This window comes from Molothrus ater, chromosome 9 (assembly GCF_012460135.2).
Source record: "Molothrus ater isolate BHLD 08-10-18 breed brown headed cowbird chromosome 9, BPBGC_Mater_1.1, whole genome shotgun sequence".
Classification (NCBI taxonomy): Eukaryota; Metazoa; Chordata; class Aves; order Passeriformes; family Icteridae; genus Molothrus; species Molothrus ater.
The window spans coordinates 10639306-10652561 of record NC_050486.2 but is presented as its reverse complement, the minus strand read 5'-3'; the positions used below and the strand labels follow the sequence as shown (position 1 = coordinate 10652561).

Below are 13256 nucleotides of genomic sequence, written 5' to 3'. Positions count from 1 at the left end.
TTAAGTTAGCTATAGGATGCTAAGTTGCTTTTGGCATACCTCAACAGCTCACTTTTCATCGAATTTTCTTCAGCAGGAGAAAGGATTAGTATTTTTGAAGTATAAATTATTCACAGAAGAAATTTCTATCCAGGATGGCTGAAAGTATCTTTAGAATTTAACCCACATTAGTACATACTTTTGACTAATTTTTCTAAAAACTCAAAAGTGGTACAATTTTTCCTTTGGAAATATTTTTTCTTTAAAAATTGTCCAAAATATTCTAAAATGCAGTTTAAAATCTGAAAATAAAATTATAAATTTCATTTAACACAAATTATTTTTCCCTCCAGCTTTTTTTTTTTCAGTTCAGTCAGTGAGCTGAAAAAATCAAATCAATTACTTGCAATGGCACTAGTGGCAAATAATTCATATCATAATCATTCTAGTGGGAATTATTCTGTGACAAGGAGCTTATATTGCATGGAATTTAGAAGTTAAAAAAATTGAGGCTAACATGATAAACACTGAGAAATGTTGTTTTGTTTGTACACATTTCTCTTTCAAGTTATGACTCCAATCAAGATGAAAAACCAAAAGAAAAAAAAAGGCAAAAAGAAGAACTGTAAAAGCTCTATGTATTTTAAAGTGGATTGGGAGTGTCTGCTTTGATAATAAGCAGCTACCAATTCCCAGTTACCTCAGGTGGAGCTATAAGACCTAAGCATTTTAAAAGTCAACCCTAATGAAACACAAGAAAACACCAAGACAAAACTAGATTTGAAATCTTTACTCAGCTTCCTTTACTCTGAACAGGTCATTAAGCACTCTCAGCTTTGCTGGTTTAATCATGAATACCCTGGAATACAGTCCAGAAGCAAACAGAGCTGCCTTATAATTCTCCTTAAAGGTGAAGTTCAGTGATGTGGTTTTTCAAAAAGAGACCAAGTAACGTGCCCCCATGTAAGCACCTTGCACTCCTGCTGCACCCTGCAGCCAGGGCTGGGCTGCAGAGGGCACCAAGGACTGATTCAGCAGCACCTGAGCAACAACCAGCAGAGCAGCAGGGCTCAGTTTACCTGGGTAAAAAGGTGCCTTTCAGAGTGATTACAGCACTGAACATCAGGCAGTGGCTTCTGTGCAGATGTGGTCAAGGTAGCAATGAGCCTGAAAAGAGAAACGTTAAGGTGGTTTTCAGATCAAGCATTAGTCTGCACAATTCAAAAATATTTTAGATATTTATCATTTTAAAATATCCACTAAGAGGACAGGCCACTAAATCATATGCCAAAAGTTTTCATGTCTGGATTCTCAGAAGTCTAAAACGACAATTTCCTGAATTACATCTCTATTTGTGCCTTCACTTACCCCAGCAGTTTTTCTAAATGTCCAAACAGTGTCCAGACATTTCATGGTGATACTGAAAATAAAAGAGTGCTTTTATCAATATTTTTCTACCTTTCCCCAACACACCTCCTATAAAACAAAACAAACAAAAAAATAAAAGAAGGAAATCTGATTTTTTTCTGTTTAAAGTACGTACAACCTGGGCTTTTCAGGGACTGTTAGGTCATATGTAACCATTAGCAGAACTTAACTGGAAAGAGAACTTAGCCTTTCTTTTTTGGTATTCTTTATTGCTGGTTGTGTGTATTGGTAGTTCACCTGAAGCAAAAGGTGGCCAACATACATAGCAAAAAAATGGGCATATGTTCAATAGACCTTTTATCTTTGGATAAAAGTCTGACTTCTTCCTGGCTCTTTTCAAAGAGAAGTAAGTGGGTCTCCTGTTGACCTGCCTGAAGCTTTTCTGCTGGCTCCTTTCCCTTGCTCCAGCTCCATATGCACGTCCTGCATGGCTCCTGTCACTGGGGTTGAAGCAGCACCTCTGGCAGGGTTAGACAGCCTCCAGAAATCATTCTGCTTTGTGTTTGCTTTTTTCTCAATACAACTTAACTTCTTGGAAACAAATTTTTCCCTGGTCTTTGTGTTTATTTGGAAAGGAGGTGAAAATCTCCTCAGGACTTTTTGATTTGTAAAATCCTCTCACCTACAGACACAAGCATAACCAGAGGGATTTAAAGCAGGTCTGGTCACAACAGATGCCTATCAGAGAATAAGCAGGGGAGAAGGTTCCTCACTGAATCCTGATAGCAGCACCCACAGGGAAACCTTTCCTGTTACTGACTGCAGTAGGAGCAGGACCTGGCTATTCATTGCATTTAAGCTATCAGAGGTCTCACTTTTTCAGGTGATAGCTGGTGCCAAAGGCCAGTGTGGGTGGGGTGGGCTATTCTGCACCCCTTCTGTGCCTACTTGCAGGGATCCTGCCCTCCCAGCTCTGCAGCTGCCTGGGGTGCAGAGGTTCCACCAGCAAGGACAGCAGTGAGCCCTGGACAGCCCCTGCCCCTCCAGGAGCACTGCTCAGAGCAGCACAAGGTGTATTTTCTCTCCCTTGGAGGCAACCAGCTCCAGCCCATATCCCACTCTTCCATGTGTACCATCCACAGCAGTGACTACTGGGGACACGTTTGAGCTTTTAAATGAGTCTTTGGGAGGTCTCTTAAACAGAAATGCTTTAAAACCTTTTAAGGAGAGCAGCAGATGTATGGCTTCACAGAGCTGGTTTCCCTGGTGTTGAATTCTGTGTGCACCATGGATATCTTTATGCTGCTTTTCTCGGTTATAGTCCCCCAAAGGTTACCAAAATCAGTATGAAATTAACCTTGCTTGTTTCTCATGTAGCAGAAACACTGCTCTCTTGACAACAAAAATTCCCTACTGTGACACAATAGGTGCTATGCCCTGAGTCTTTTTCTAAGCTACTACAGTTATTTCTGCTTCAGCCAGGTCTGTCCTGCATCAGTCATGGATACAAATTCCTAACAGCTCACTTGGGGTATTGCTGCATGCAAGAATAAAATTTCTCCCACTGCAGACAGTTAAATGACATTTTTGAATGGGATTTGTAAACCATGTCCACTTGGATGGTAATTTAATGGCCACAATTTTAGACCTCCCACACAACAAATTGTTCCTTTTCAGTGTTGTGCTGGGAAAAAGAATTTGGGACCAGCTGGCAGCTGATGCTGTGAAATACTAGTTACAAATAAAGACAGGAAGCTTGGCATAATCACTGGCATCTTAGAGCAGCTTTCTTGGGAGTGCTGCTGAGCAGATGTAAGACTGGTACTTATTAATTAAACTAAACCCAGAAAAAATGATTTCTCAATAAACTTCAAAGTGGTGATGCACATTAGCACAATGCCGGGAGTTTCAAATCCAGTGGTCAGATCTGTATCAGGAGAAAAGAGAAAAAATTATTCCTAAGGATTTCTTAACTTCTCCTTTTAAATTTGTAAGCTATAAAACTTTGCAGTGATATATTGCTGCAGCTTTCATGCAAGATTTGTGTACCACATTCTTAGATCTAGCAGGTTCTTTTACAATTGCTGCAATACAGTGGTTAAATCCTGCCTGGTGGTATTATTGTGATTAAGATAGAAGGTGGTTTTCAGGTGTCTTTTCATGTCTGTTGACTTGTTGATAATGATAACTGCCCAATGATGGATAGCAAACTAAGAATGGATAAGAAGGACATTGGACAGCACCAAAAAATTTTAAATATCAAAAGCTTTTCTTTTTTAATATCCTGATGGCAAGGAGTAGTTGTCAAATCTCAGTTAACATGCACCCTAACTTCTTTGCACTATCAGACAGACAATGGCAGGGTACTGCCAAGCAGACTGTGTTATTCCAGCTGGTGGGTGGAGAGAGATGTATTCTTGTCCCAGTACACCTTGCCACTCTGATATGTAACACTATGGGGAGCTGAGGATATTCAGGTTTTTACCATCTCCTAGTTTTTCTTTATATTTAGAGCAAACCAATTAAAATAGGAGATACATCATGGCAACTCAGAACACCTGAGCTCTGTAGTACCTCTGCAACACCTGCTTCCCCCTCTGCCCTCTCATCCCATCCCTGCGTCAAGACATTGATTGCTGTGTGAAGTACAGCAATTCAGCATGTAAAACCAAAGGGATTCCAGTGAGAAAGAAAAAAATTCTCAAGTGAGAGAGAATGAAAAAGCAAAACTACTTGTAACACTGATGTACTTAGAGTTTACATCAGCTACTTTTTCTCAGTTCTTCATTGGTAGTCTGGGAGCCTACCAAAACAATCGCTAGTGTTAAATGACCAGTTGGTAGCACTGGAAGAAACTGTCATTCTTGACCTTGATCTTCATCTTCGCAAGAGGTTTTGCTTCTTTTCTGGGGAAGACATGACCACGTTTGTCAGCATCTTTCATGTCGGTAAGAAAAGCTTCCTATTTCTGAGGTTAAAGAGTAGAGCAAAACAGATGCATGGAAACAATGTGGAATACTGGAATCCTGCCTTGACAGCAGTCCTGTCCCTAAGCACGTCACACCTGGGTTCCTTATCCTCCACTGATTCCCAGTTTCCATCCCATGATTATTCAAGGCCTTGGACCTGCCACTGAAAATTATAAAAAGATTATCTGTCGCTACCTAAAAATACAGCCACCAAGCTTAGGATAATATGAATGAAAGCTGGAAACAAATTAGGCTTTATTTCAGGCAGTGTGAACTAACATAAATTCATTGAATTTACAGGAGCCAGATGGATTTACTTCAGCTAAGAATCTGACAAAGTGTGTTCACGAGTGAAAGTATTTGCAGAACACGCTGCTGGCAAACTCGAGCAGATTTTATAATCACTTTCTTTATTGACACATTTCCATAAAAACTAATACCTCTGAAGAAAATGCAAAAATGAATGTTTAGGAAGGGAATGGAAGTTAGTTTTCTACAGCAGCTAACAGCAGCTATATAGTCAGATATTTATTTCTGCACTTTCTAACACATATTTCTAACACTTAGAGAATATGGAATCAAAGTTAGAAAAAGTATGTGTCCACTCCACTTGGCTAAGTTTACAGAAGTGTTTAAGGATAGGTATTTTTTTATGTGGTAAACTGGAATAACTTGGACTCAATGAGCTGTTCTGTTCTATTAGACATATGCATCAGTGGATTACTTTTAGACTTTGGATCTAAGAAACTGAAGAAAGTCTGAATACTTTCTGAAGCCAGAATATCTGTTAGTCTGTGACACTCCTTTATGCAGTCACAAAATCAGAACAGTTATAAATGCTTAACTACTGAGGCATTTGCTCAGTTTACTGCCTCCTCCTTGCTAGGTTTGGGATGAGTGCAGTTTGTCTGGAAGGCTGTCATTTGGTAACCTACTGCATTTCAGAAACATTTATAGTTTATTTGGCAAGGTATGGTAGCTTGTGGCTCTCTGTCTGAAAGAGGCAGGGGAAAAGGAGAAACCAAGCCAGAAGGACCTGCCTAAATGATATTTTGCTTCAAAAGGAAGATAGTATGCATCAGACAATAATCAATCTTAATCAAATACAGGTTGAGATATGAATTGATCAGCAGTGATGCTGTAGTTGTTTGTATTGCCAGCATTTACCTGACAGTATATAGAAATGCTTACTAGCATATGAACACAATAAATGTTTTTAATGTTTAAATTTAGCACTTGCATACTTTTATTGTTGGGTTGGCTTAGTGCAAACAGTGGGCAATTCCATGCCCTGCAAGCTTTCTGTGAGCCGTGGGACTGAGGGAAAGGGAATTATGCTGCCCTTTTGGACTTTGTTTTCTTTTTTAATTTCAAGCTCTCCAAACTGCTTGGAAGTAGGCCGCTGAGAAAGCAAAGCAAACCTGCTCTCTGTGCCTTGGCTTTGCTGTTCCCCACCAGATACATTATATTCAGCTGAGGGAGAATAAGAAGCTATTTTCCCCAATTTTCCATACTGCCTGTGGGAATCTAATTCAATTTCCTCCCAAATTTAGCAGTGAAAACGAAACAGTAAAGAATAAAGTTGAAGAGGCTTCTGTAAATCTCTGGATTCTAAGGTACTAAGGTGCAGCAGGATTACTGAGCACAGGTTAAACTTCTTTTCTAACCACAAAGCTACTTACAGATTTAAGAAGCTTAAAAACCTGATCCACCATTAGTCCTTGCTTTGCAAATGAAAGAATAATGTATCTACCTATACAAAGTTATATTTGTTATTATTGAATTTGTTTATCCCTTATTATTGATGTAGCCCTATTCCACAAAGGAATTTTTTTTTCAGTGAGAGATTATGATGTATTAGATAAATTCAGGGAAAAGGACAGGGAAATAACTGGTGAACAAATGCATTTCCAGAAATAAACAAGTGAAAAAAAGGACTCACATTTCATTGCTCTCACTATAGCAGCTACATTTAACCACCAGACCACAGGGGTCTTATTCCTAATGTCCAGAAAAAGACGCAGTGCCCTCTCTGCATTTAGATTCCATACATCACTGTGGACCTGATATACTCATATGACTAAAAAAAATATTAATAGAAAAGAGAAGCTACTTTTTTGCTTCATGTGAGCCAGAACATGTGTTCAGCAGACCTACTTGCAGCCAGCAAGCCATGCCATTTTCTGAGTGTCAACTGTCCTTAGGTGTTTTTGACCCTTTTAGCTCAAAACTTCAGAGGGGTCAGTCCTTACAGTGAGTATTGGTAGCCAAGACTGCAGTAATTATCTTGTTACCATTTTGATGAAAGTGTGTCTGCTGCATCCTCACGGAAATAAATTGGCCAGCAGTCATTTTATTTCTTCACAACAGTATCCTTTATACTTGTTTTTATCTCCACAAAATCTATTAAGCTTAGAAAACTACAGTAAGGATCAGCATACTTTGGGGTTTTGACATGACACGGAAAAATCTTAAAATATAACGAATAATATTGTTCAGCCAACATGAGATGGTGAGTTCTGAGATGGTGAGCCTCAATGAAAATGTGTTCACTTATCAGAGAAAATTAAAGGATAACCAGACTTACCTAAGCATTGATGTTTACCTTGTACACTTGCACAAACAGTGCAAGAGTTTTGTAACTTACCTGTACATATAGTTTTTCAGGTTATGATGAATCTGTCTCATAAAGAGTAAAAAAAAAAATTAAATCTGAAAAATAATGATTCAGTGACAAAGATTTCATGGTATATTTTGACTTTTGCTTTCTCAATTTACATCTCATCCTCCTTCCTGGCTGGGGTATCACTTCAGATGTATTTGTAATGTGGAATTTTCCTCTTTCTACATTACATTAGAAAACTAAACCTCACTGGGGAAGCTGCCTCAAGGTCATTAGTAAGCTTGAGAGGCATAATGTAGATGACAGCCTTAACACGTTTGATGTCATGATAAACACGGCCAAGTCCTTTAGGACAACCGTAACAAGGTGCTGGAAGTAGTTGCTAGCACTGGGGAGCTGACTAAGGCTCCTAACATTGCCAACAGTGTTTTAAAATGCCTAATTAAAACTGTGTGGGGGTGGTATTTTTCATTGTGTGGGCAGTAATGTGAAGAGCAAACACACCAACTCCTCTGCAAGCTCAGGCTTGGCTTACCTGGGAGCAGGGAGCCGACTCGTGGCATGCAGAAGGGAAGAGTCTGTGCAGAAGGCTTCCAAGTTCGTTTCAAGTTAATTTTCTAAACTTTGGCAATGACCTAGAATGATTCAAAGATGTATCTAAGTGAGGAACATATGGCTAGTCGTTAAAAATGTATCAAAGAGCTCCTCTTGTCTTTCTTTCTCGTGAATGATCTCCTGAACATCAAGGATCCCCTCACGTGCCCCCAGTCTGTTGGTTGGCATTCCCCTGCGGGAGCGTCAGCACGCTATTAGCAATTACCTTAGTGATATTTACAGCATTTTAATGTCACTTGCCTGTATGTAAATAGAGTCTGTGAGGAGCACAGCACACCCAGGGCTCCCACCACAACAGCACTGCTCCGTCAGTGCGCCAGAGCGCTCCTGTGCCTTATGTAACTGCCAAAAATATCATTGCAATTGCTTTATGACAAAATAATGAGTCTGTCAGAGATGAGTGGTCAGAAAAACAAATTTGTTCTCCCACACAATTAGGATTTATAGCATTGGACAGCAATATCAATCTCCAGTGATTCAAAATTGAATTTGCACGTTGAGGGAAATGTGTTCTTGCGTGTGCTATAACCAGGCTGCTTAGCAGGTTGAACTGGGAAGATGGATATCCACTGTGCTGCAGAAACATCAGGGTGGAAGTTTCCAAATGCAGACAAGTTTTGTGGGGCCATGGCATTCACTTCCACAAGCTCAGCACTGACAGATCTGCCCCACCAGGAGCAATAATAAAAAAGTCTGCAAAAACTGTCACCAGATGGAAATGGCAGACAGCTTTTTCCTTCAGGTAGAAAGCCATTGCAAGGCCTACATCTCTCCATACGTGACCTAATTGTCCATGGAGTTGTTGATATTTATAATCACGAGCTTCAGTCATTCTCTGTAAAGTCATACAAGCATTAGACCTCAGCAGTGCCATTTACAGTGAGCATGTACTGTATCTCAGAACTGCACTTTGCCCTTAACATTTGCTGTGTCCTTACATGAGATTTTGCCCTTAAGCTGTTAGTCAGTGCAGTGCAGAGGCTGCAGCACAGACCCTCTTCTGTTTTCCAGACCTTAACCTGTGCTCTCAAACCTGCTGTACTGATTAGAGCTCCCTCTGTCATCCCCTTCTCTGTGCAGGCAAATCCACTTAGTGTGCCAGCAGCTGCTACCCACCCACTGCTACCCAGTAATTGCCTTTCTGGGTGTGTGTACATCATACCCTCTACAGGACTTGGACTTTCTTCTTTGGATTTCTAAATGGGCATGGAATACTGTCATATGGAACTAAGTACACTGGAGGTGAAATCAGTTTTTTAGGTTTTCAGACCTTCTCCATTCTTATACAAGCAGCCCAAACAAGCACATTCTGCCAATGGAAGCTTCAACACAGGCTATGGGATTGTTGTGTTAAATGTGCTTTGTATGTAATTAAACCTTTTGTTAGTATTTTAGATTGACAGCAGTAACAGCCTTCAAAGCAAGTGGTTAATGAAATTACAAATGGTACCTAGGATTTTCAGTAATAATTTATCACCATGGATATTCATACAAGATAACAAAATCCTTCCTTCTCTCTGGAGTAGAAAAGAAAGGTAATCTTCCATAAGAAAGGGATGAATTTGGTTATCCTCCATAGGAAGCTGATTGCACATCTTGAGTGATCTGCTGGGAGCCCAGGTCAGCTCCCAGATCAGTGGTGCTCAGCTGATTGACAGCTGGAATTCCTAAGGTCCAGACTGTGCTGCTTTGTTTTCACACCACTGACAATCCAGTGTATCTCATCCAAAGAGTGATTCTCTCATGGTCTGTCTGGGTGCTACTTTTACCAAAATAGCCCTCTTTCTGTAACCCTAAATATTTGTTTTCCTTATTGCCTATTCTGCAAATAGAAGCAGCTTTTTTATTGTACTCTAGTCATCTCTCAGCCCCGCTACGCTCATTTACCTCTCTCAGTCATCCAGAGAAGTCTGTCCCTCAAGCACAACACACATTTCTCTGCAGCAGTCTCTGAGACTGCATGTGTACATTCTGATTAGGTCCCTGGGACATACTGCCCAATTCCTAGTGCGCCCTTCATAAAAAACCAAAAGCACATGAAATATTATTTCCCTGTTTCTCTCTCCACATACACCACAGATTTTGATACTGGCCTGGTTTTCCCCAGACACGGTACCCTCCAGTTTGCTTTCTACAGATGCTTCTTGTTCTCTTTCAGTTTTAGCATTGCCTGCATTTTACACACATTCACTGTTCAGCTATGTCCTTGATTTGCAGTGGAAATCATGATCAATCTCTTCAAGATCTATCAAGTGGCTTCCACAAAAAAAAATGGTGCAAGAGGAAAATCAGAGCCTCTGGTTCAGTCTTCTGAACATCATCTTTACTTACGCTTCCACTCTTTTACTCCTTACACTAAAAGACTGTTAGTTCAGTTGCTTCAGATTCTATTAATCTACAGATTTTTTCATACTCGTATGAAAATAATAATGAGCCAAACCCAACTTTTCTGTTGACTAGACACTAAGAAGGCAAAGTTTTTACCACACATAATCTGATATTTGTGGTTTGGGTTTAGGGGGAGTTTTACACATTTATTTTTGTGCCTTGTATAACTAACTCTTAGTAAGTCAAATTTTACATTTTTAATATGAATATACTTTTAACCCTAATTTTTGCTAGTCTTGTAGTAATACTTAGTGACCAGATTTGTTCATTATTTCCTTCTCATTAGAAAGTGTACACAGCTAAGTTTGAAGTATTCTGAGGATTATTTGGTAATTCACCATTGTTGGTTCTTTTTTTGCTCAGTTATTAATGTTAGATTTGGCCTATCCTCTGCCTACAAAAGTTTTAGATCAATCCTTTATTTTTTTTCCAGTGACTGAACTTATTGTTTCTCTTATTCTCTTTAAATCATACTCCTAAAAGGCTACACTACTCTCTCGTCTCTCCACATAGCTTTTTTTTTTCCTTTTTTGTTTTTTGTTTTTTCCTGGGGGGGGCAATGCTTTGGGGTTTGGTTTGGGGTTTTTTTTTTCAGTTTTTTATTATTACTTGGAATTTTCTTTTGAGACGAGATGCAGCATTCTGGGTAATTCTGCTGGGAAAGCTTTCAAAAATACATATAAAGCATATAAATAAGTTGATTTGCGTAAAGGCATTGATTGAATTAATCTTTGATTATTCTGCTGGTTTAGGAAAGAAAAGCTATTTAGCAATTCCTCCATTTACAAAGCTAAGTGGCTAAAATGTCCCTACTTTATTTTGTGTGTGTTTAGTCTGAATGCCTATATGGGGGCTGTAGGTTTTAAATCTCAGTTAATAGGGTTTTAAAATTTTGACAGGAGGTTGCCAGCTACTTCTCGAATAAATGCATTTTGCTGGTTTTGTGCAAAGCTGCCTGTACCTGGTACAAACACAGCCCTGCAGGATGTCTCACTGTCTCTGGCTAGTGGCTGCAGTCACACAGGATGCCTTGGCAGGACCCCAGAACAGCTGCCTGGTGTGGGTGTGGGGGCTGCACCTTGGGCTGAGAATCACTTCTTCTGCAGCATCTTGCTCTAAGGAGTTTAAAAAACAGGCACCAGAACAGGCAGCAGAGCTGTGCTGCCCATGCTCTCTTGCCTGGGAAATCAGGGAAAAGAGGAGGCAGCCAGTAAAGAGGTGGGACACAGAGGGATTAGGGCAGTAAAAGGAAATGGTGAGGCTCTATGGGAGTTATTTCTGTATGCATGTATATATCCATACATATAAGTACATGCATATTTTTTGCATATATATGTGAAGAGGCAGAGCACAGGACTGGATAGAAGCAGAGGAGGATGGAGAAGGCCAGAGTCCATCCAAGACTTTTACCCATGCAAGCAAAACTAAGGAAGGGTCAGTCTCTCTTCAGGAACATCTGACAAAGCATAGCATCTAAGAAGTGCAAAGAGATTTTGCACAAGATTTTGTGACACAACTGTTCTTTATTTTCGGGCACTTGTTAAAAGAGCTGTGAATATTTACTCCAATTAGCAGATGGACATACCTTTATCTTCCCCCACCTCAGTTCCTGTACAAATCTGCAGCACCCTTTTAGAGCACTAGGTACTACAGCTTTTCCTCAGAATCAACCACTTTTTTCCTCTTGCCTAGATCAGTTTGCTGCCTCTGACACTGAGTCCCTACAATAGAACAGAAATCTGCTCCTAAAAGAAATCAAGTCCTTTCCTCTAATTTGTTCTAGTTACTTGACAGTCTCTCCTGCTTTTCTGTTCTATTTTTTGGTCTTGTTCTTACTGTATATCTCTCCTGTTTGGGGTGTTCCATTTTCATATTCCTGTGGACAGTAAAACCCATGGCTTTTTTTAATAGCAGTACCCTTTACCAAAAGGTTCAGTGTCTAGTGAATAGATGGATGTCATTCACTGATGCCCAGACAAGCATCTTTCCTTCTGCTATGGCAACTCACTGAAAAGTCACAATTGATTTAGTCTTCAAGCACACATATTTTGTAAACTGTGTAAAAATTACTCTCTTTCTCTTGTCCAAAATGAATACATTTTGGTCATTTCAATTTTAAAAGTGTTGAACCTGTTTGTCTTTAGAATGAGCATTGCTCAAATAACAGCAGTTTCATTCATTTCTAGCACACAGGAGAATGCTCCACCATCTACTGTATTACATATTCTTGTGGATTTTCTCCAACAGCTTCTTATGACAACTGCAAGCTTGTTTTACCCTGGGGATATATATGTATGTGGCCAATTGCTTCAGGTCATATTCCTTCCAAATGGAAGTCAGCTTGACACCTGTTAATTTGCACTTGGCCATTCCACATGTTGTTCTGCTCTGATTATTGGTCACTGTATGGAACAGGTGACAAATGCCCACATGAGAACCCTGTAAATTACTAGATGTATGGTCATTAGGAAAACAAACAGGAAAGGTCATTAAATACTGATTTTTCTCTCCAGCCCCAAACAGAAATAGATTTTAGCTGGTTTTGACATCCATTGGAAAGGGATGGAAAGAGGTGAAAATACCTTACTGTTTATGAAACTAACTTCCCATTCTGTAAGTGTCCTAGTTTCAGGAAAAGAGGGGAATTTAAGGAAAATAAAATTGTTTTAAGACCAGATGCAGAATCTGGTTTATCTAATGATTTTGTCACAAGGCTTGATTAGGTTTCTTTCCCAAGTAAAACTAAATGTGCCTACCAAAATAATTCATCTGACCTTCAGCTACTACAGCTAAATTAAATTAAAGCAGGAAAAGAAATTTCCTTTCTGAACAAGACAGTACTTGCTGAACAAGAATGGCAAGACACAATTATAGTGAGCTTTTCTTCTACTGAAGTGTGGTATTGCAGAGAATATTTAAATGAAGTCTTGTTTTCTCAGGCTTCCAGGGTGTAGTTTGGACCAGATTCTGTAAGGACATAAGCAGAGGACTTGTTTTGTTCCTGGAAATAGTAACTCTTGAATTTTTGCAAGACTTATCTGTAAAAAAAAAAATTAATCATTTATTTGTTCTCAGTGGTGCTGCATTAGTGAAAACAAAATTCAGCATCTTGGAATCTTAGTGACATTTCTGCCTTTAGACCTGTGTGAGCTGAAGATCTGCAGCTTGCTCTTTGCAGGGATGCTTTGTGATGTCATGCTTTCATGGTAGAACAATACCAGAGGGACAGCACAGAAATCAAGCTGTTGCCATAGGACGTGCTTTTCTAAAACTTGAGCTTAAACTCACCTCACCTCTAAATAATATCCCACTTT

At 39.5% G+C, this 13256-nt stretch overlaps 1 protein-coding gene across 9 annotated transcripts in view; it reads left to right on the top strand.

Annotated features, from left to right (window-relative positions):
* The window catches only part of NTNG1 (netrin G1), a 149063-nt gene that overhangs the window by 77423 nt on the left and 58384 nt on the right, over positions 1 to 13256 (top strand). The gene's annotated exons all lie outside the window — the stretch shown is intronic.